The sequence below is a fragment of the Sceloporus occidentalis genome, unplaced genomic scaffold (assembly GCF_023333645.1).
Source record: "Sceloporus occidentalis isolate IW3139 unplaced genomic scaffold, rSceOcc1.0.p SCAF_5, whole genome shotgun sequence".
In the NCBI taxonomy this organism is placed as follows: Eukaryota; Metazoa; Chordata; class Lepidosauria; order Squamata; family Phrynosomatidae; genus Sceloporus; species Sceloporus occidentalis.
The window spans coordinates 72,894,319-72,914,687 of record NW_028316985.1 but is presented as its reverse complement, the minus strand read 5'-3'; the positions used below and the strand labels follow the sequence as shown (position 1 = coordinate 72,914,687).

General features: G+C 41.0%; 1 pseudogene; it reads left to right on the top strand.

The window, feature by feature from the left end:
* The first annotated feature begins 1,850 nt into the window (after positions 1-1,850).
* The window catches only part of LOC149312324 (protein LSM14 homolog A-like), a 38,028-nt pseudogene continuing 19,509 nt past the window's right edge, over positions 1,851-20,369 (top strand).

Here is a 20,369-nt window from a genome sequence, read left to right as displayed (position 1 = left end):
GAAGGCTGCCACCCATCCCCTGGTGGGGGGGGACCTTCCACCAAAGGGATGTGGCCCGGCCCTCTGTCTTTTTGGCCACTAAGGGGACACCCAGTTTGGCGGGCAGGTTTTGGAATGTGGACAGTGGCTTGTCATAACCATCACTTCCAGCCTCTCGCATGAACAGGAAGTCATCAAGGTAGTAGGGTATGACCAAGGTGGAGGTGGCACTGTGCTTGACCTCCCATTTAAGGAAGGAGCTGAAGTTCTTGAAGGCTGCACAGCTTATGGAGCAACCCATTGGCATGGCCTTATGAAAATACCACAGGCCCTCAGATTTGAAACCCAAAAATCAGAAATCATCAGGGTGGTCAGGGAGCAGTCAGAAAGGTAACTGAATGTCATATTTTGCCAGAAGGGCCCCCTGGCCACAGGACCTGATTAATCTGACCGCATTGTCAAAAGAAGTATAGCAGACCAAGCAAAGCTCCAGGGGGTGGCATTGTTGACGGGGGGCAGGTGGGGGATAAGGTCGAATTCCCCCAGAGCTTTCTTGGCACCACTCCCAGAGGACTTTTTTTTTAATCTTGGCCTTGAGGACCTGAGGTTTTTCCTGGGCAGATTTTAGGTTCTCTCATATATATATATATATATATATATATATATATATATATTCTTATTGATTAAAAAAACATACATTACATAATTCACAGAGTTCTACATAAATTAGGTTCTTAGTGTCAGAAGCCAAGCGGGGTCCAAGCAGGAGCCCAAATTCCTGAAAGCCTGTGTGAAGCCCTTTGAGGGAAGGATGGCTGCTTCTCTGAAGTGGTAACATTGTAAAAAGGGGTTCAAGGCCTAGGAATAGACAGGTGTAGGGGCTAGGCCAAAAGGCAGCTGGGCAGCCTCAATATGCTCATTTCGGACCCCCCAACCCTCTGCCCTCAGAGCTAGAGGCTTTGTCACTCTTGCTGGAGGCTGCCAGAGTGGGGTGTCCTGATCAAAGGGGCTGCTGGAAGCCCACTGGTTAGGAGCACGCCACCTTGGCATGCAGGCCCATGCAAAGCTCACACAGTGTTTGAACCTGCACTGAGCCTGAACACATTTACCTGTGTTGAATTCCCAACACAAATTTTTGTCTACCCACTTGAAAGTTCCCCTCAGCCTGGCATGAGGGCCGACCTCGAGCAATCAGATGTTGCTCTCTATAAGGTCCCACACTTCGGAGTTGCTCTGGGTTGCCCGCTGGTGCAAGGCCATGTCATAAGCAATGGCTGCAGTTCCCCCCCCCCCAACCGATGGACCTGACCCTTAGGACATTGAGTATATGATTTATCAGGTGCCAGGACCACTCAAGATAGGCCATGGCAACAAGCCCCATGAAAACCCTGAAGCCCTTGATCCAATTAGCAAAAGACTATTCCCCTGGAAGGGCCTTGGCCTCTTTTTTGGCTTTTTTTGATGGAGGTGACTGCCCCTGCCTCCTCCCCCCTGGCTTTAACAAGGTGAACACATGCACACAACAACCCAAGAGTATCCTGATTTTTTTAGACAAGTGGAAGTCAGGGGTGTTAGTTTCACTATGTGAAAATTTGGGGAACTCAGAGGCATGCTGATCCTCCCACACACTCTGTAAACCCAGTCACCTGGACCTGCGCCTTATGGCCCAAGAAGGCATATCCTGGACCAGAGCCCCTCCCTCCCCCCAGCCAGTAGTAATCTCTGCCCAAGGCTGGACCACAGCACTCACCATTCCTGTTTGTCTGGTCCTTGATCATTTGTCACAAGCTCTTTTGGTTTTTTTCTTACTGGAATGCCTTTTCTTATGGTCCTTGTGTTTGTCCCCCTTCAAAGAGGTACTGGGGATTTCAATGGCCTTGGAGCTGGTTGTAGAGGAACTGGCATCAGAACTGGAGGAGCTGCTGGATGAGCTGCTTGAACTGGAACTGCTTGCGGAGAAGTCTTGCTGTGTCCACCCCCTCTTTTTGGCTCAACCTCACTCCCGTGATAGCCTGACCTTTCCCACCTTCTCAATGCAGACAGTAATTGTGTGGCTTAAACCCACCACTGCATCCTCACAAAGCGATGGAGAAGGAACTGGCAAGGCTGGGGCTGCTGGTGATGGAACAGGCAAGGCTGGAGCCACTGGTGAAGGCTGGGACCACTGGTGGCGCCGTGGGCCATTGCCACCCAGGACTTCCTGGGTTGACTGACCTGTCCCCTTATGGTGGAGCTCTCTTATGGGGCATGGCAATATAGCGGACTTGATTTGCCTGATGAAAGTGGGGGGGGGGGGGTGGCCAAGCCAGCAGGCATGCTGGGAGCCACTGCTACTCTGCTGCATCTACACAGATAGGCTGCTGAGATGCACTGAATGATGTAGCTGCTGTGGTAGAGAGAACTGCTGCTGCAGCTGCCACTTAAGCAGCTACTAACACTTGGGTAGCTGAATTGGCATGGTGCCCATGGCACCTCACTTTGGTTCCCTTGCTGCTGCCACCACCACCACCACCACTGCTGCTTCATCCCGATCCCCCTGCTCAGCACGTCCTCTGATGAGAGCTGAGCTTGGAATGGCACTGTCCTTGGGGGTGCACACGTGGCTTTAAATAGACCTATTAACCAATCAGAAGCAGGACAGGGTGGAGGTCTTACCCCTCCCAGCTTCACCCCATTCAGATGGCACTTCTGCCCCTTGGCGCTAGCTGGGAAATGTAGTCCCAGTGCTTGGCAGGAAATGCCACCTCTACCAGGCCTCGCTGGCCAATTAGGGGGTCTGCCAGGGCCTGGGAGCTTCCCACCCCCCACCCCCCGCAGCAACCAGGCTGTCCTAGTGTGTCATGCAGCTATATTTTCCCTCATATTGTAGCACTGTGGTTGGGTTACTTTTATCTGCTACTAGACAATCAACCAGAAATGGAAAATGGTCTACAGTAACAATAGTCCAGTGTACAACATCTAGAAGACTGGCCTTTGATAATGTAAAGGTGTTGTTGCACCATATACCTCTCAAATAAACAAATACATAGAATTTATAGACATCTGAATTTGCTGGATCTTTCCATTTTATCATATGGATTTTTAATTAGAGTCTTTGAAGCATAAAATCTTGAATCTGTATACTTAGTAACATGTTAAATTCAAAATCCAGACTCTGGACATGATTGTATTGGTTCCTCCTGATACTGTCTATTGGATGAAACAGATGGGCAAAATAAGGTGGCTTCCAGCCACTTTGAAGGCAGTGTGTTCATATGATGCATGCAGGTGAAATCAAAACGAAGTCATACTTTGGGGCTATAAACCAAAAAGAAGCTGAGATATTCTGGCTTAGCTTTGAAGATACGCATCCTCATCCCTGCATATAAGCAACTGCAGTAAGCCCAAGAAATGAAAGTGCAACATCTCCAATGAACATGATTCCAACATGATGGAAGCTCGACTGTCATTATTTATCTTCCTTTACAAGAAACAGCATGCATGGGTAGGGGGATACTGGATCTATTCTATTGCATACTCGCAGTTCACAATGGACCTAGCATCTAAATTTCAGGAATTCTATGGCAGAATTTCTTTGGCATCAATAAAAAAAAGGTTCCTTGGGAAGAGAAACTTTAGAAAAATATAGTGCGTAGGAATGCAAATAATACTTGCAAATTATTTTGTCCACCATGAGGAAGAGTGTCTTAACATACTGAAGCACCCGATCAAGAAATCTTCCAGGACAGTCATTCCAGCTCTGTACAAGAAACAGAAAGAAGTTGTGATCCTTTTCCTCAGGCAGTAAATTTCCTTAGGTGGTCTGGCAGTCCTATAACCAAATGCAAATTCCTGTTGCATATGCAGCTCATAGAAGAGAATCAGAAAGGCCCTAAGTGCTTGAAGCAGCTGGGAGTTGGTTTGCATTAAAAATAGTTGTAAGTCCCACTTCTTTTATCCCATTGCTCTGTTGAACATCACAGTTTTGTGTGTGTGTGTGTGTGTGGTGTGTGTGTGTGTATATATATATACATACATATATATATATTCAATCAGATTATTGGCAGCTTAATGAGTTGCCGACACAATCCCATTTTGGTGCAGAATGGAAACTCCACTATCACAAGCGATATCCTGACAATTGCTTAGTTCTATGGGGCTGTTTTCCCCCTTAAGAAAATCAGAACAAGCAACACAATTGATGTATGTTTTCAGACAGTATCTCACCATTATGACTGAAGCCCATTAGAAGCTCATCATGGTCAAGCATGAGCTGCTGCTGCTTACACTGTGGGAAATAAATAAGAGGATTTCAGTCTCCATCACTGTGCTTCCATCACACCATTCACTAGCAATAAATTCACATTTACAATATCAAGGGAGGGAGACCTAAACTCCACACAAAATGTTTTTAAAAAGGTAGTAATGTAAAGAGAGATGGACAAGGAGATTTAATAAGCCATTTTTATATCTCAAATGTTCCCAAACCTTTCTGAGACATACTGCAGACAAGATAAAAGTCTTAGATTTCAGTAGCTCTATAATACTATTCCCTACCCCACCCAATGCATTGCAAGTTTGGCATATCTCAGTTTAAAAAAAAAAAACAACCCTCCATCTGAAATGCTACGCTCAAGCCTTGAAATGAGCCTACCATTCAGCACAAATGAAAATTAATCTGCCAGGCTTTCCCATTGTTGTGCTTCCCAGCATCCCTAAGAAGTCTATAATGCTATTTGCCACATACATTTTCTGTGGGCCATGGATATACTGAAAGGAATTTGAAAATAAATTCTCCCTTAGAGCAGCATCCATGCAGCATGACTTCGTCTAACCAGGGCAGCGTTTGCATTTATGTAGCGGAAGCTGCACTGTAGAGTAGACACTTTGTTTACCACTTGTTGTCAACTTGAATCTTGGGAAAACCCATCCGATGAACAAAAAAATTTTCAATGAAAATATCACTGTGTAGCATGGTTTCTACATGGTGTCCATTAATATAAGAACTACCTCATCACCATTTACACCCCACACATAGACACACATATACATGAGGCAAATGGCTGAGGGGAAATTGTAGTTCCTCCCATAGAAATCCACTGCACAGGAATGTGCCACCATCATTATTATTCATAGGGCCACCATTTTGTTATTCTTCACAGGCTGTTACAGGCACAGAATGCAGTCTGCTTATGCTGAGATGTAGCACATTAGATATCTGTAGCTTTCTGTCTCTACGTCAATATTTATCTATTAACTGAGACTCTGTAAACTGGGTTTTTAGTATAAATATTTCCATGGTAGTATGATTGCTAGGAGAACATAGTTGTTTGAACGTTGGACAATGACTCTGGAGACCAGGGTTTGATTCCCAGCTCAGCCATGGAACCCACTGGGTGACTTTGGGGAGGTCACACTCTCTCAGCCTCAGGGGAAGGCAATGACAAACCTCCTCGAAACAAATCTTGCCAAGAAAACTTTGTGATAGGTTCACCTTAGAGTTGCCATTAGTCGGAGATGACTTGAAGGCATACAGCACACACAGATGATTGTCAGGGCCATTTTGAAAAGGCACATATATTAAAATCAAAAGCATTATTTTATTAAAGATAGCAAAACAAGGGAGGATATCTGTTAAAAGATTTATTCACAGATATTTAAAAGCCGGTAAAATAATTTTGGAAAGAATTTCGCATCATGAGATAAGGACAGGAAAAGAGATGGCTGGGGAAAAACAGAGTTTCACAAATAAGGAGAGCCAATGTATGGTTGCTACCTGCTGCAGCTTGGATGCTGGGATACACAAAGGAAGGGCTTCAAGAACAACAATAGCATATGTTCAGAGTTACATGGGAGAAGGTGTCCTGTCAAGTCTCCTTCCGGCTGGCCCCTGTGGAGGAGCAAAGGATTCCTTCTTTGTCCCACTGCAAGTACAAGGCTGCTCAGCTTGCTTCAGCTCCTGAAACAGAAAGTCCCACAAGTATTTCTTCCTCCTTGGTAGTAGAAGCAAAACAACAAGAATCTCAGTAACTAAAAATCTGCTTCTGTTTCATGATATGCCAAATCAATCACCTTGGGAGTTATAAGGACCAGTCATTTGGTACTCAGGGATTTTCCAGGAACTATAGCAGCTGCTTAAGCACCATTGAAAAATATTTCCAATAGCGCTGTGCCAAACCCCACCCAACAAATTTTTGTGAAACCCTTTACTTCTTTGCAAGAAGCAGACACTTTTCTTCCTCTTTCATTGGAATAGGAGAGTTTCAGTTGTTGGGGTTTTTTCTGCCTATAGGGTCAATTGAAGGATAGCTTCAAAATTAAGATAACAAGATTATAAACAGGCTTTTAGAAACGTAAGCAATTGTCCCACCTTTCCCAGCTTTTGGAAAGAGCTTTATTTTTCACACCCACAAATGGATAGAGGGGATGTTTCTACATAGGCAAAAAGGACCCCATTTTGCATTTTTCTGATCTGCAGGGACCCCACAGTTGCCCCATTAACTCCACACATAGAGAACACTTTGAAATGACACCAGCACAACGGGCCAGACATTTCCTTTTGGTGAACCCACTGTTTTTCCCCTCCCCAATATGCATCAACATATCAACCAATAGGCCTTATGGCTTGTCTGTCAATCTACTGACCACCATGCAATCTGACTGGATGCCTCTCCCTCCAATCCCCTTTCCCTCTTTGCTGTCCCAGTGAGGGAGGGACAGAATCGTAAATGCACTCACACACACCCAGGAGGAAGAAACAAAAATAAATAAACTTGTATTTTTACTGTTTGTACACTTCTCCTCCGCCGCCCCCCGCATCTGATCAGCATTGTATCATCTTTATTTTGACTTCAGTATATGAAGCTCATGCATTCCTTCTTCTCTCCAATCATCCACTCATTCACTTATGTAGCGATCACACACACTTCCTCCCCTTCATATATACATTGCAGATCTCTGCAGTAACAAGCAATTGAATTATGGTGGTAGCAGGGAGGGAGTGTGTGCAATCATACAAACAAGCAAGTGAATGAATGAATGAATCAATCAATCAATCAATCAATCAATCAAGGGAAAGAGGGAATTCATGCGTTCCTGTCACTGAAGTCAAAGCAAAGATGACACAGTGCTGATCGGGTGGAAGAAGGATAGGGGCAAGACGAGTAAAACAAATGCATTAGAGGGAAAGATGAGAGAAAAGAAGGGAGAGCCCAATTCAACCCCTCACAGCTGATCTCATAGCTGGACAGTAAGAAAACATGGTGACAAACACCAGGCTTGCCAAACCAAACAGTCCTACCCATCAAATATTCCTCATACCTCTGGCTCCACGCTTATGTGACTATGGAGCTCAGTCCATACATACACGAATGAATATCCAGATTTTCTATTCAAATCCAGACTACATTTTCTCTCGTTTAGATGTCTGAGGTGTAAAAAAAGGTTCAGATTTGGCCTGAATTATCCCTTGAATTATCTGGACGGCTCACTGTTAAAACATGATGAGACCATTTTGCCATTTCACCTGTGTAGACAAGCCCAGAGAGAGAGACAGAATGAGAGAGTGCAATCAATGGTAGCCTGAGGGAGAGAATGGCAACCAGGCACACCTCCATCATGCTTGGTCCCAGTGGCTGGGAACTGACAAATTAACAATTTGTAAGCCACTATGGGAGGCTTTTTAGCTAAAGGGCAAGGTTTAAATGCTGTAAATAAATAAGTAAGTAAAATAAGTAAGTAAGCAGCAGTAGCAGTATCAGCAGCACTAGAGGGAAGTGCTAGAAACCACTGGAACAGCTCCACTATCAAATGATTGTAGCTATTTTCTTATAATAGCAGCTATTTTCAAAGGTATCAGTAAATATAGTAGGTTATTCTAGTCTTGCTCATAGATTTACCAGACTGTGGAAAACTGTGACCAAGCTATTCCTGTTCAGGAAGGGGAAGACACTAAACTGCTAGGTTTAGGGGCAGTAAAAACAGGTGCCTCCATGCTGGCCATCTTTGCCCCACATCTGTGCTGCAGCATCCACATGCTGCAATACAGACACGCTGTTTAAAAGGAGCCGCTCTAGGTGGCTTCTTTTTTGCGCCATCATAAGAGCTGCGATGCAGCCCTGTGATGGCTCTTCCACCCAGAGCCATTTTAGCACTCAGGCACCCTTATGTCACGAGGCTGCGCCCCATGTGGATGAGGCCGCAGCCTTGTGACATAATGGTGCCGATAGTAGGGCTCAATGCATATGGATGCTGCACCATATCGAGCCCTACTATATCACCACAAACAGTAGTCCACGCTGCTTTTCAGCTTCCAGTGACAAAGTGAATATATTCCAGACTGTGTTTCCAACTGTATGTTTAATCTATGTAGCAATGAATATGACTGGTTTAAATAAATTAGCCCTACAACCTACTGCATACTTTTAACCATACAACCTACTGCACATACAATTGCAACCTTTTTTGACAGAGAAATTTGGCAACACCAACACACAATACACAATATTTTCTATTTATCTCACACATTAGGAACTCCACAACCTAGGAGATTTATCAAAGCTTGTGCAATCTTGCATTGCCATATAAGATCTTTCTATTTTAGGTGAAATACATCACATTGATTTAGTATCAATGATCAAGTATGATGCAGAGGCTGGGGTTTTTCTTCGGGGAGAAATCTTCAGGATCAGAAGTATAGTTTTCAGGTAAGCTTCAGATATGAAGAATGTAGGACTACTGCAGGATTATATTAACTTCTCATGTTTGACAATAAATTATAGTTCTTCCCTCCAGTATCATAATTATGAAATTTTTACATGATGTACATTATCTCTGAAGCTAGGTGAAGTAAGATGACTATGAGAGAGCTATTTTTACTGGTCCTTAGATGTTTAGATGGAGAATGAAGTGGTCCTCAGAACACCAAAAAATGGACAGTTAAGGCAGCTGGATTGTCTTCTTTTTTATATACATAGTCACACTAAATCTTTTCTCTCTTACACAAAAACTTCTGCTAGGTTATATTCTGGTAGTAAACTATTCTTAAGTGCAGAAGGTCTTCGAATTGGCAACACCTGAGCAAAGCTTACTTGAGGCTTTTGAAGCCATTCTTGACATAATTTCTTTTTGATGATTCTCAAAGAAATTGGGAATTATATATTATTTCCATATTGAGGGCACCATGTTTTGTGCAACCCTCTTGAATTGGACTGGGGGGGGGGGGGAGTTCTAGAATGAAAGGTTTCCTGAAAGCTACATTTACCATGAATCCTTGTTAATTGCCCATATTTTCTCATCACAACTGAGTCTGGTTGCAGCATGTTAGAAGTGGTTCCTTTCTCCCTGTAGTCAGATATGCTAGTATGGTTCCATCTGTCTTCATTTCTGTCCTGGAGCATTACCAAGATTAGCTGAAATAAATCTCCAAAAGGAGGCATGTAGTTTTTGTTTAAAGGATTGGTTTGCTTTTTTTAGTAATCAAGAAATGGATAATCATCATTGATTTTCTGATGTCATTCCAAACTTTTTGGGTATTAAAAAATGAAAGACTTCTGGCAAATAATAGAAAGGCAATCTTGAACCAACATTGCTGGGGAAAATCGGAAGAAAACAAGACATTGAGTTGTTTTGTGTGTTTTTAAAAAACAAATAGAGTAAAACAAATTTTAATCAACGTGAATACTTTCAATGTGGTCAGGATAGTTCAATTCAATGGAAACCCACTGAGTGACATTGGGTGAGTCACATCCTCTCAGTCCCAGAAAACCCTGTGACAAGTTTGTCTTGGGTCCACTGTAAGTCACAACTTGAAGGCACACAACAACAAATTCATGAGCACAATCAAATGTCTACCAGGATTGTCTTCTAAAGTGGACCCTGGGGGCACCATACATAGGTTAGACAGCAACAGCAACCTTATATCAACACAAAGGGCTCTTTCTGAACTGAAGCTAACACATGCTTGCCATATAGATTTTGTTGTTGCTGTTATTTATTATTCATTATATGCCATTTTCTAAAACTGAAGGCGTGATAAGATTTGAGTTATGTTCAGCTCAATACATTCTGTTCCCTCAGGTGAACAGCTGCCCACATTCACACAAATCAATTTGCACAAAACCCAACCATGTTTTACATGCATATAAAGCTAAACATCCTATAAGTACTTCTCCCCATCCCTGGCACCACTAAACAACAACAACTACAATAACAAAGTAAATAAGTTAACAACTTGCCACATTTTTCTCACATCCACAGTCTGATACCTCAGGTGGCTATCTCATTCTGTCTCAGTGAAGGGCCAGCACTGTTCTTTCCTAGCGATGTCCTATATATATATATATATTTAAATGGTTTAAAAACATGTTTCTTGAATGCCAAGAAACCCTTTTAAAAAGAGAATCTTGAATTGATGGTTCGTTTGTTTTTTTAAGTAGGCGACTTGTTCTATGTGAGATTCACACACAGTTACACTTGTGCAGAGATATTGTTTTTTGTAAAGAAAATGTTATTTGACATGCAGAAAAAGTACTGTTTTCTATGCAACAATGACATGTGTGATTAATTTGCATAGAGTCAATCTCAAACTGTGAATAGTATTCAAACATTATGCAGTTTTCCAAGATATTCTAACAGCAAGATGAAAATTGCTACAGTTATTTGTTTCTTTCTTTGAGACTAAAATTAGCAAAGCATTGCATCCCGACTCTTCCCCATCAGCTTTTCAAGACACCAGTGATGATTGGGAAAATATGTTTACAAGGGGACCCATACAAGGCAAACCCACCCCTACCTCCACCACCCAGCTGTTGTGTTGCTTTACTACCTGAAGGCTAGCTATGGATGTAATGCTGATGAAGTGGTGGTTTAACCAGAGCTTGTAAACAGTTAGGAGAAACTAGCAATGAAAGCCTGAGCAACAGAGGAAAAGTATATACTGGGACATCAAGAAGGTAGCATATAAACACACAGTACACATACCTACATCTCCTTCATTCATCCTGGAAGGCAGCTGGAACATAGCCAAAGGCACACAGTGGAACCAGACAGCCAAGAGGTCTTATTTTAATCTTATTTTTATATGTTTTCAGCTACATCTAGTCTTAGTTGTGTGTTTTTTAAAACATTTGTAAACCATCTTGAGTCTCAGTCTTAGGGAAAGAGTGAGATATAAAGCAACTGATTGATCGATTTATTTGGTTAGACAGTGGCCTCTTCTTTTGCCAGCGATGGACCTGAAACATATGCCATAGAACACAGGACAAAGTAAGAATAGGAACTTGTAGAAAGAAAACAAAATGAGAACCTGCCCCAAGACTGTCGTCTGGTGAGGAACTTAAATTTCTAATTTCACTTTTTTGGAAAATGACTTATATATGTATAAATAATATATCCTTCATTTTTTTTTTTTTTTTGCCATTCTCTTTTCTCAATGGTTGGGGCACTAGCCTTGCAAACAACAGAGGGTCCCCTCTCACCAGTGGAAACCTATGATAAAACCCAAAGTATTTGAGTTGTTTCTTTTTCTCCTAAGCACGTGTTGTTATTTTTGTTGTTGCTGCTGCTGAAACAGCTGAACCAAGCAGAAGCAACATTATTATGTTGGTACCTGGTTACCATTTTGCATCCTCCACATTGGAGAAATAATGCTCAGCACTCTTTCTTTCTCTCACACACACAAACAAAACAATTGTGAAGAATATTTGGGATAATGTTTTGCACTGGCAGAAAATCCATCCCCGCTTTAAAAAAGACAAGCTCCTCCTAATATTTATGAACTCAGTCTCAGTTTTAATCTACTTTTGTACCTGATTGTAACATGATTTAAACCATTTTGAACAGTGGGCTATAACTGCATTTCAGTTCACATCATTGGGCCTGAACAGACAAGCCAAAATAAAGCTGCCTTGGGTCACTTGGTATGCTGTTTAAATGCTGTTTAAATGACACACACATCTTAAGTAGGGTTGCCATATTCTTCCTGGTCCTGGTTTAGAGGAAGAAGAATATGGCAACCCTACTTAAGATGTGTGTGTCATTTAAACAGCATTTAAATAGCATACCAAGTGACCCAAAGCCTATCAGTTCGGGCCCTTTGGGGAAATTAAGCAGGTTCACATTACAAATGCTTGTATCACATTAAGATCCCAACCAAATGTGTTTCTCTTCCATCCCCATTTTGAACTGTACTTCCTGTGTCCATAGTTTGCTGTAATCCGGAAAACTTTCATCTGGGTATTTTTACTCAGCACAAAGTTCTCCTTTATGGTGTGTGTGGTTTTTTTCCTTCTTCTATGCCACGCTTACTGTCAATAACAGAAGACTATCAGAAACTAGATCTTAAAAAGGCCCATAATTTCCACAAAGGAGTCAGTGAGTCCAGCTCTCAGAATGTTATTCATTTCCCTGGGTGTGATTCTTTTTCTCAGATCTCAAAGAAATCTTTTGTTGCCTAAAATGAATTACATGTGTGATAGGTTTCCACATCTCCAATTTCTTTCTGCATGAAACTACTCAGATCTCATTTTAAAGAAATTTCCCCTGACTCTCTAATATCAATTTAATGCATTTACTCTTAGGTATCACCTAAATTGCTGTTTCCTTCTCCTTTTCTGCTACAAAATTCTTATCTTGTTCCGTTTTTAAGGGTTTTTCCTATGTTTTAGTGTAATGTATTTCCCCCCTAACATATTGGTGGCTGATATATTACTATATCATCAAAGTGCAATCTATGTTTGTGCACAGACTAATTTCTATTCATTTCAGCCTAAGCCTGTGACCAGAGGAGTTGGAATTATAAGCACCCAGTTTTGTGGATGGACAGTATAGCCATTTTAAAAAATAAGCACATGCAAATAAGGTATATTGCAGCTATTATCAGCAACAGAGTCTGGTGATAATATTTTTATACCGAGTGCTTTCCTCTGAAATATAATGTTAATGTAAGTAATCCAGGTTCTTTCATTAATTTAATCCTTTCCAGACATCAAAGAACATGTATGTACCAATGTCAATTCATTTTAATGCAAGACAAATTACTGAAACTGTGGGATCTGTAGTCATCTTAGTACTTTCCACAGTAGAAATGTGGACCAAATTTTCTTCTTTTCTTTTAGGGGAAGGAATAACAATTGGAGATGGGGGAATGTTTCTCAACAAATACATGAATAGTAAAAAGCCAGTCTTTAACATTTTTATTTCCTGCCATATTTTCTCCTATATGATGCTGCTCCATTGCCATTTCCTTATTCCTAACTATCACCTCGAGCCCTGGGGAGAGAGGCTGGTAAGAAATAAATTATTGTTGTTGTTGTCACTTATTTTCTGAATTAGTCACATAGGTTATCCTAGCAGTCACTCATGCTTTCAGTGGTGTCACTACCAATAGAATTTCAACAAAACAGGAATTGGATAGAAACTGGATGATATTACTATACTGTGAAGATGATGTCACTGTGACTGATAGCAAACATATCCAATGGTGAGACCAAGATGAAGGATGGTATGAAAATAAATAGTTTCACCTTTTTATTGGCATAATTGAAATAAAATTAAAGCAAGTGGTATTTTTGACTGATAGCTAGCAACTTGTTTTTGTTTAGTCCTACTTATATAGGGAGTGACCAGGCAGGCCCAGCTCCATCAAGGCTAGCCTGAAGAAGAAGAGGCCTCCCTCCAATCCATCTGCTTTGGTCCAGGCATCAGAGGGAGAGAAAAACCACTGGACTTCATCCCCTTCCCCACCACCATTCCCTTCTCCTTTTGTGTCGTGTCTTTTAGATTGTAAGCCTGAGGGCAAGGGACTGTCTAATTAAAAACAATAATTGTAAGCCGCTCTGATAGCCTTTAGGGCTGAAGGGCGGGGTATAAATACCATAAAATAAATAAATAAATAAAGTAGCTTCAATTCTTTGTACTTTCTTTTCTATAACAAATGAAATACTCACCTGCCAATGGAGTGTTTTTTTTAAAAAGAAAAGAAAAGGGGTGTATGATTTCTATGGGTTTGTGGAGAGAGGTGTTAGTTCCTTCAAGGTATTTTGCCTGGGACAAGAATATAATGGATCACTTACTGCAAACATGACTTTTCTAAGCACACAATATGACTGCCAATGTACAATTGCAGCATGTAATATTTATCTGTTAGAATGTTAGACATTTGATCCATTCATACCCAAAAGACATCGCAGGACCAGCATACTTATTAACTCTACAGTGAAATACTTTACCAGGATTCTAGCAGTTAAATGGGGAGTCCTTTTCCACGACACTTTAACTGACATGGTTGCATCTTGTAAAACTGTGGAGTTTCTAATCTGACGTGGCACTAGAACACTATGATGGAGAATTCTTAATTCCCCTCCTAAACCTCAAATCCCAGGATCCCATAGGGTGTGGCCATGGCAGTTAAAGTAGAATATAGTGCTATAATTGAGTGAAAGGGCTGAAGCCAAGTCTCTCTGTGTAATAGTAAAATTCATAATGAGAGAACCCACTACGCTTGAGAAAATGGAGGGACTTTCATGCAGAACATTTTTCTCTAGTTTGAAAATAAAGATTCCAGACTTCCAGTAATCCACAAGGATAATGTCCCCCTCTCCACCCGTTCCTTAGCTAAATGTTTCACCAGCATCAGGAAAGATGGAAGAGATTCCACACATTAAAAAAAAAGGATGTGGACGAACATTATGTATTTATTTATACCCCACTCTTCAGCCAAAAGGGTATCAGAGTGGCTTACAAATTGTTAATTAGACATTTCCCTGGCCTCAGGCTTATAATCTAAAGAGACAAGACACAAAAAGAGAAAGGAATGGCAGTGGGGAAGGGGGAAAGTCCAGCAGATCTTCTCTCCCTCTGATGCTTGGACCAAGGCAGATGGACTGGAGGGACGGCCCTTCTTCTTACTCTGATTAGGCCTGATGGAGCTGGCCTGCCCTTCTCTCCCTCTGGATGGTGAGTGGAGGGAGGACCTTCTTCTTTCAGGCAAGGCCCAATGGAGCTGGCTTGCCTTTCTCTCCCTCTGGAGAACATGAGAAGATTGTAACTAATGGCCGAAACAGACTGGCCCAAAGGGCAGGGTCACTGCACCACTTTGAGAGCTGGATCAGGGCCATGGCAACTGCATGCAGCAGCCTTGATCCAGTGTTTTTTTCAGCCCAAAAAGAGGCAGCAAAATGCTGCTCCTTTTTGGGGCACCACAGCTTTTCAACACTCTTGTGCAGTATCTAAACTCCACACTGCTGGAGCACTGTGAAGCCAGCCAATATGTGGGCAGGTGAGTGGCTTCTGGGAGGTGTTGAACTGGTTTTGGGGCATGGGGCATGCATATGCCATGCCCCCACACCAGCCACAAGGTGGCTTTTAGTGCCAGTCTGTACCAGCCCTAAGATAGTGATAGGAATCTAAATGTAGATAATGACACCCACAGAGAGCCAGAGAAATTTTCTTTAAGTTTCTTGGACCAAAACATGGAAACATACTTTTTTGGACTGCAACTCCAAGAGTTTTCCAACCAATGGACATGATAACCAAGGTATTATGGGAGCTATAGCCTTTGGAAAAGACTGGAGAAAAAAGTTTAGAAACAACTGCTACTTATTCAAATACAATGTCAACAAAGAAAGGCTGCCCTTCAACTTCTACTGTGATCCAGCTCTTCATTTTGTGGCTTATGATTTTTTCTAACTTTTAACATGCCAATGATGGGGAATTGAAACAGTTGCAAGTGGTTACTCTTATTTCATTGAGATAATGAATCCTCCCTGGGTTTAGTTTGAAGCTTAAAGAAATGGTTCGAGGTGCTGAATTTATTGTGTGGATGAGGTTCCCATGGTTAGGTCTTTAGTTTGCACTAAACTTTGGAGCAGATTCACTGCAATAATATCAGGAAAACCACCAGCCACCACTACATTGAAGACTAGAGGTGTCCTATTAGGTCCCCTTGAGACCCAATGTTCCTTAAGCACAGTAGCTTTGGTCTGATATGTACCTGGATAACAATTGTATTTAACTGTCTATAATGTCCCTTGGATGTATTTCCATTCATCCATTACATGCTCTAACCATTTCCCACCCAAAGCCTTAATTTGATGCTACTCCATGCATCTTCCCAGAGGAATGCTTATGCTTGCAGCAAAATCAATGAGAAGTATCCAGATTAGCATCTTTTTAGAGCAATTTTAGCTGGCTCTTGTTGGGGCACGTCATTAATATGGGATTGAATGTCTTTATCAATACATTATCTTTTTTGCTAAAGACTTTTCATGAGATGTTGTGCTGATCTTTACATAATGTACCACTGAAGATTCTTTCCCCAAATTATTCTGTTTTGCCCATTTCTGTAATTCAAATTGGTTGCTGCATTACCTTTATCAGCAGGAAATGGTAGAATCTGGCTGGGACATTGCTTGGAGCATTTCTTTTTATCTGTAGCAATAATGAGTGTTACAACATTATCTTTTAATATGGTTTCATATCTTTTTGATAGCATCTTGCTGTATTTCCTTGTTCAAAAAAACAGTTTCCTTTTTACACTTACCAAAGGCTTGATGGAAGCCAAGCATTCAGTATGAAGACCATATCAAAAACCTCTCAAAATTAATTTCTTATTATCACAGTCAGAGCCATCATACACAAAAGCCTTAGGGAATCAGGATGGCATTAAAAACTCTACCCATCAACTCTGAGATCAACAATGTTCTGAATAGCCATACTTTCCTTCTGTGTATGATTAAGGAGAGGAGAGAAATGTTGTAATAGTAAATTAGAAGAGAGGCAAATGAGATTAGAATCCACTATGTCCAAAGACATCCAGATTTTATATGCCCACACAGTCTGGGGCCCATATAACATTGATTTTATTTCTGGGTAAACACATATAGCATGGGAAGGAAAATATATGCACACATCCTTTTCAAGGATGAAAAATGAGTTTCCATGTGGTCAGAGAACCATGTTGGGAAGAATAATAACGTGTTGCAAATTTTGCACTGTTTTCATCCAGTTTTCACACTTGCACAAGTGTTTCATAAAATTATTCTGTGTAGAAATGGATTTGAGTTCTTTCTGCACCAGTCACTTTGATGTGTATGGGGGGAAATTATTTTGTTTCCACTGTTTCAAAATAGTCACAGAGCAAGAGTGCTATTTTCTGCATTAAAAATCCAGCCATCTTGTCCTTTAAAAATGTCTAATATTGGTGCAGGACTGCTGGGGTTTTTTAAAATTTTGCAGTAGGGTTTTTTTTTTGGGGGGGGGTGGATATTTTTGGGCAGGGTTGTGTGTGCATGCACACAGAAGATTCTTTTATTTATCAGTGTAGAATGAACAAAGTGACTTAGAACAGGGCTTTTGTGTCAGGCAGTATCCACTGATGGATTTATATGGTTCTTATGCTATATCCTTTGATGCAGGACTACATTATTGCACAATCAATCATACATTTAGAACCATGTTGATACACTCTATAACAGAAAGATAAGACATCATAACTTTTCCATTGTCATAGAGGAGACAGTAATGCAGGGTACATCTATACTATAGAGATAATGTAGTTTGACACCACTTTAAGTGCTGCAGCTCCATCCTATAGAATTCTGGGAGTTGTAATTTTACAACTCTTTGGCCAAAGAGTGCCTCACAAAACTATGAATCCCAGGATTCTGTAGGATGGAGCCATGGCAGTTAAAGTGATATCAAAATGCATTATTTCTATGGAGCTGATGCGCCCACCGTGATTTTTAATAGTGCAGTCATTTGTGTAATGGTTATATTACACAAATTACATGAGTGGTAATTTCACTCATGCTTCCATTAACAGGATGTGTCCCATAGGATTCACCAATCCACTGACAATGGAATCATGGCCAAAGAATACAAACTTTTGTGTAAGAATACATAGTCCAGCATATGTTAGCAACAGCCATCTGGTCTGTCTCTACTGAAATAAACATAAAATCTCTCTAAGAAAAAGTAGCAGGGCTACACATTCATAGCAGAGCCAGGGTTGTGAATATGTGTAGTGCATAGAGACATCACTACAATTTTAAATGTTTTGGTCACTATTGAAAACTGGCTAACAAAAAACTAATTAGTTAATTACCTCTCATGACCTTACTGCATGGTCTCACCACTGCCTTTTGTGCATAAAGATATTACTCAAGGTCCTAAACAATAATTTGCATGCGTCCCTGAGTATCTAGTGTTTCATTAGAAAATATTTTTTTCAATATTCCTGAATTAAAGTTTCCATATCCTATGTCTATATCATCTATTAAATTCTCTGACTGAAACTAAAAAGGAAGTATGTGAAATGTATTAGTTCCCTTTGTGGATAGGAAAACCAGCACAGAATGATGTAAAGGGGAGAAACAAGGGGAAAATGGTAGCTTTTAATGGACTGATCCATTGTTTAAATCCCATTAGGGAAGGATAACTTAATGTACAGTACGAAAAGCCCTTACAAAGTGAAATCCATTTGCTTTGATTTTCCTCCAGGTTAATCAATAACTTCTTTAGGTTTTATGCCAGCATCATGATGCATGGCTAAATGGGCTAATCCATTCTGTCTTTATCTATCCCTTAGATACCTCTATAAAGATGTTAAAATGACTAAGAAATATATTGTAAAAGAAGGTTATGACAAGACAAACTATGGAAACAGAAGAGAATGGATCATCCCTGGAGAACAGGTGAGAAAGCAGATAGTATAACAAATGTTTAATGGCAAACTGACTCCACACATTGGGACCATTTCCCTTAAGATATCTGTTGCTTTCAGCTGTTGCAAGTTTTAAGAGTGTGGTTTTGAATGCAACAAAGTAGAAATGTTGATGTGATCAGGAGAATACAGAAATTGAGGAAGGAAATCACAGCTACTCCACTGTAAACTTGAAGCCAGTAATCTCCCCAAAAGAAGCTAGTCATGGGAACAAAAATGAGTGAGCATTCCCTGCTTGATTTGAAATGAACTTATCTTTTTAAAAGCTAGAAAGAGCTAATTTTATGGATGTCGGCTCAGTTTAACCTCTTGTCCCCCTCCCCAACTTTAGTCATGTCCCACTTCCTGGACTGTTGACACATGGATTCCGTTATGGTGTTTGGAATGGACACATTGTTCAGATGGTTGCAAACACATCTTGGGAGGAGAAACGTATATTTGAATATCTTTTCAGAGAACTTTTCAAGCAGTTTTTCAAATGTGCTAAAAAAAATTGAAACAAAAATGGCATGGAAAGGATGAATGTCATTAAAAAAAAATTAGGCATGCCACAGATGTGAAGATGGGAAAGAAAGGACATTTGCAGACACAGACTTTATAAAGGTACTTTTCCCTGAGTGATTTAGGTTAGTTTTATGCAATTTCATTCTTTGCCTTGACAACAATCTTCTGTTCTTCAATAAGGTATGATCTATTGATTGTGTCATCAATGAATTCAGCACAAACAGTATGGAATTGCCACAGGTTCTGGCAATGTTCTTTTTTTCAAGAAGTTATAGAGGAATTTAGAGCAATCAGCACAAATGGCATGAAGTATTCCTGGGCACATATTACATGCCAGGTTTGATTGCCTTGCTGGCTTTCTAGGGAGATGATAAACAATTCTGTTAACAGGCATGATGGATGTAAATAGTCTGGAGTTGTTAGACATTGTCCTGTTCAAAAATTTATAATTGTATATGGGACAATAGGCATTTTTAATATACTGTTATAGATTATCTATTCTTACAGATTCTTCTTGGACAGGACAACCTCACAAATCCTCATGATTTAGGTCCAGTATGTTATAGGTCCAGTCTATTTTTATAGAAAATAAAGAAGAATTAGGATGGCAGGTAAATTTCTAATACTGAAATCAAGACTCAGAAGTGTGATTGTGTATTCTTTCAAGATATAGGTCTGTTGCATTCTCAAAGGCCCGATTTAGACAGGCCTTTGCGGCACCCCCATCACCTGCTAGGGGTTGGCCGAGGACACACAGTCCATATTGGCCTCACTCCTAGCACGTGATGAGAGTGTCAAAATGGCGGTGCCCTGTACATATGGGCGCCGCCATTTTGACATGATGGACGCCTAGCGTCCGCATGTCCCGGAGCCTTTGTGACACCGCAAGTTCACCATTGGCGCATTGCGGCATCACAAAGGCGCCGCAAGAAGAACCCGCTTTTTGTGGGTTCTTTTTGTTCCACGACAGAGCAGCGCAGTTTGTCGCAGATCAAACCAGGGCGGCGGGAGACCGCCCTTTTTGGGCAGTCTGTATCCCGCCAAAGATGCCCTGAATAAGGCTTAGAGGCCTCTGCCTTGAATTACACACTGTGGAGAGAATAACCCTGTCCAACCCTCTTGCAGGCCATCTTTCTTTCCTTTTCTTTTGATCAGAACATATTTTGCAAGAATGGCAAGAAGACCA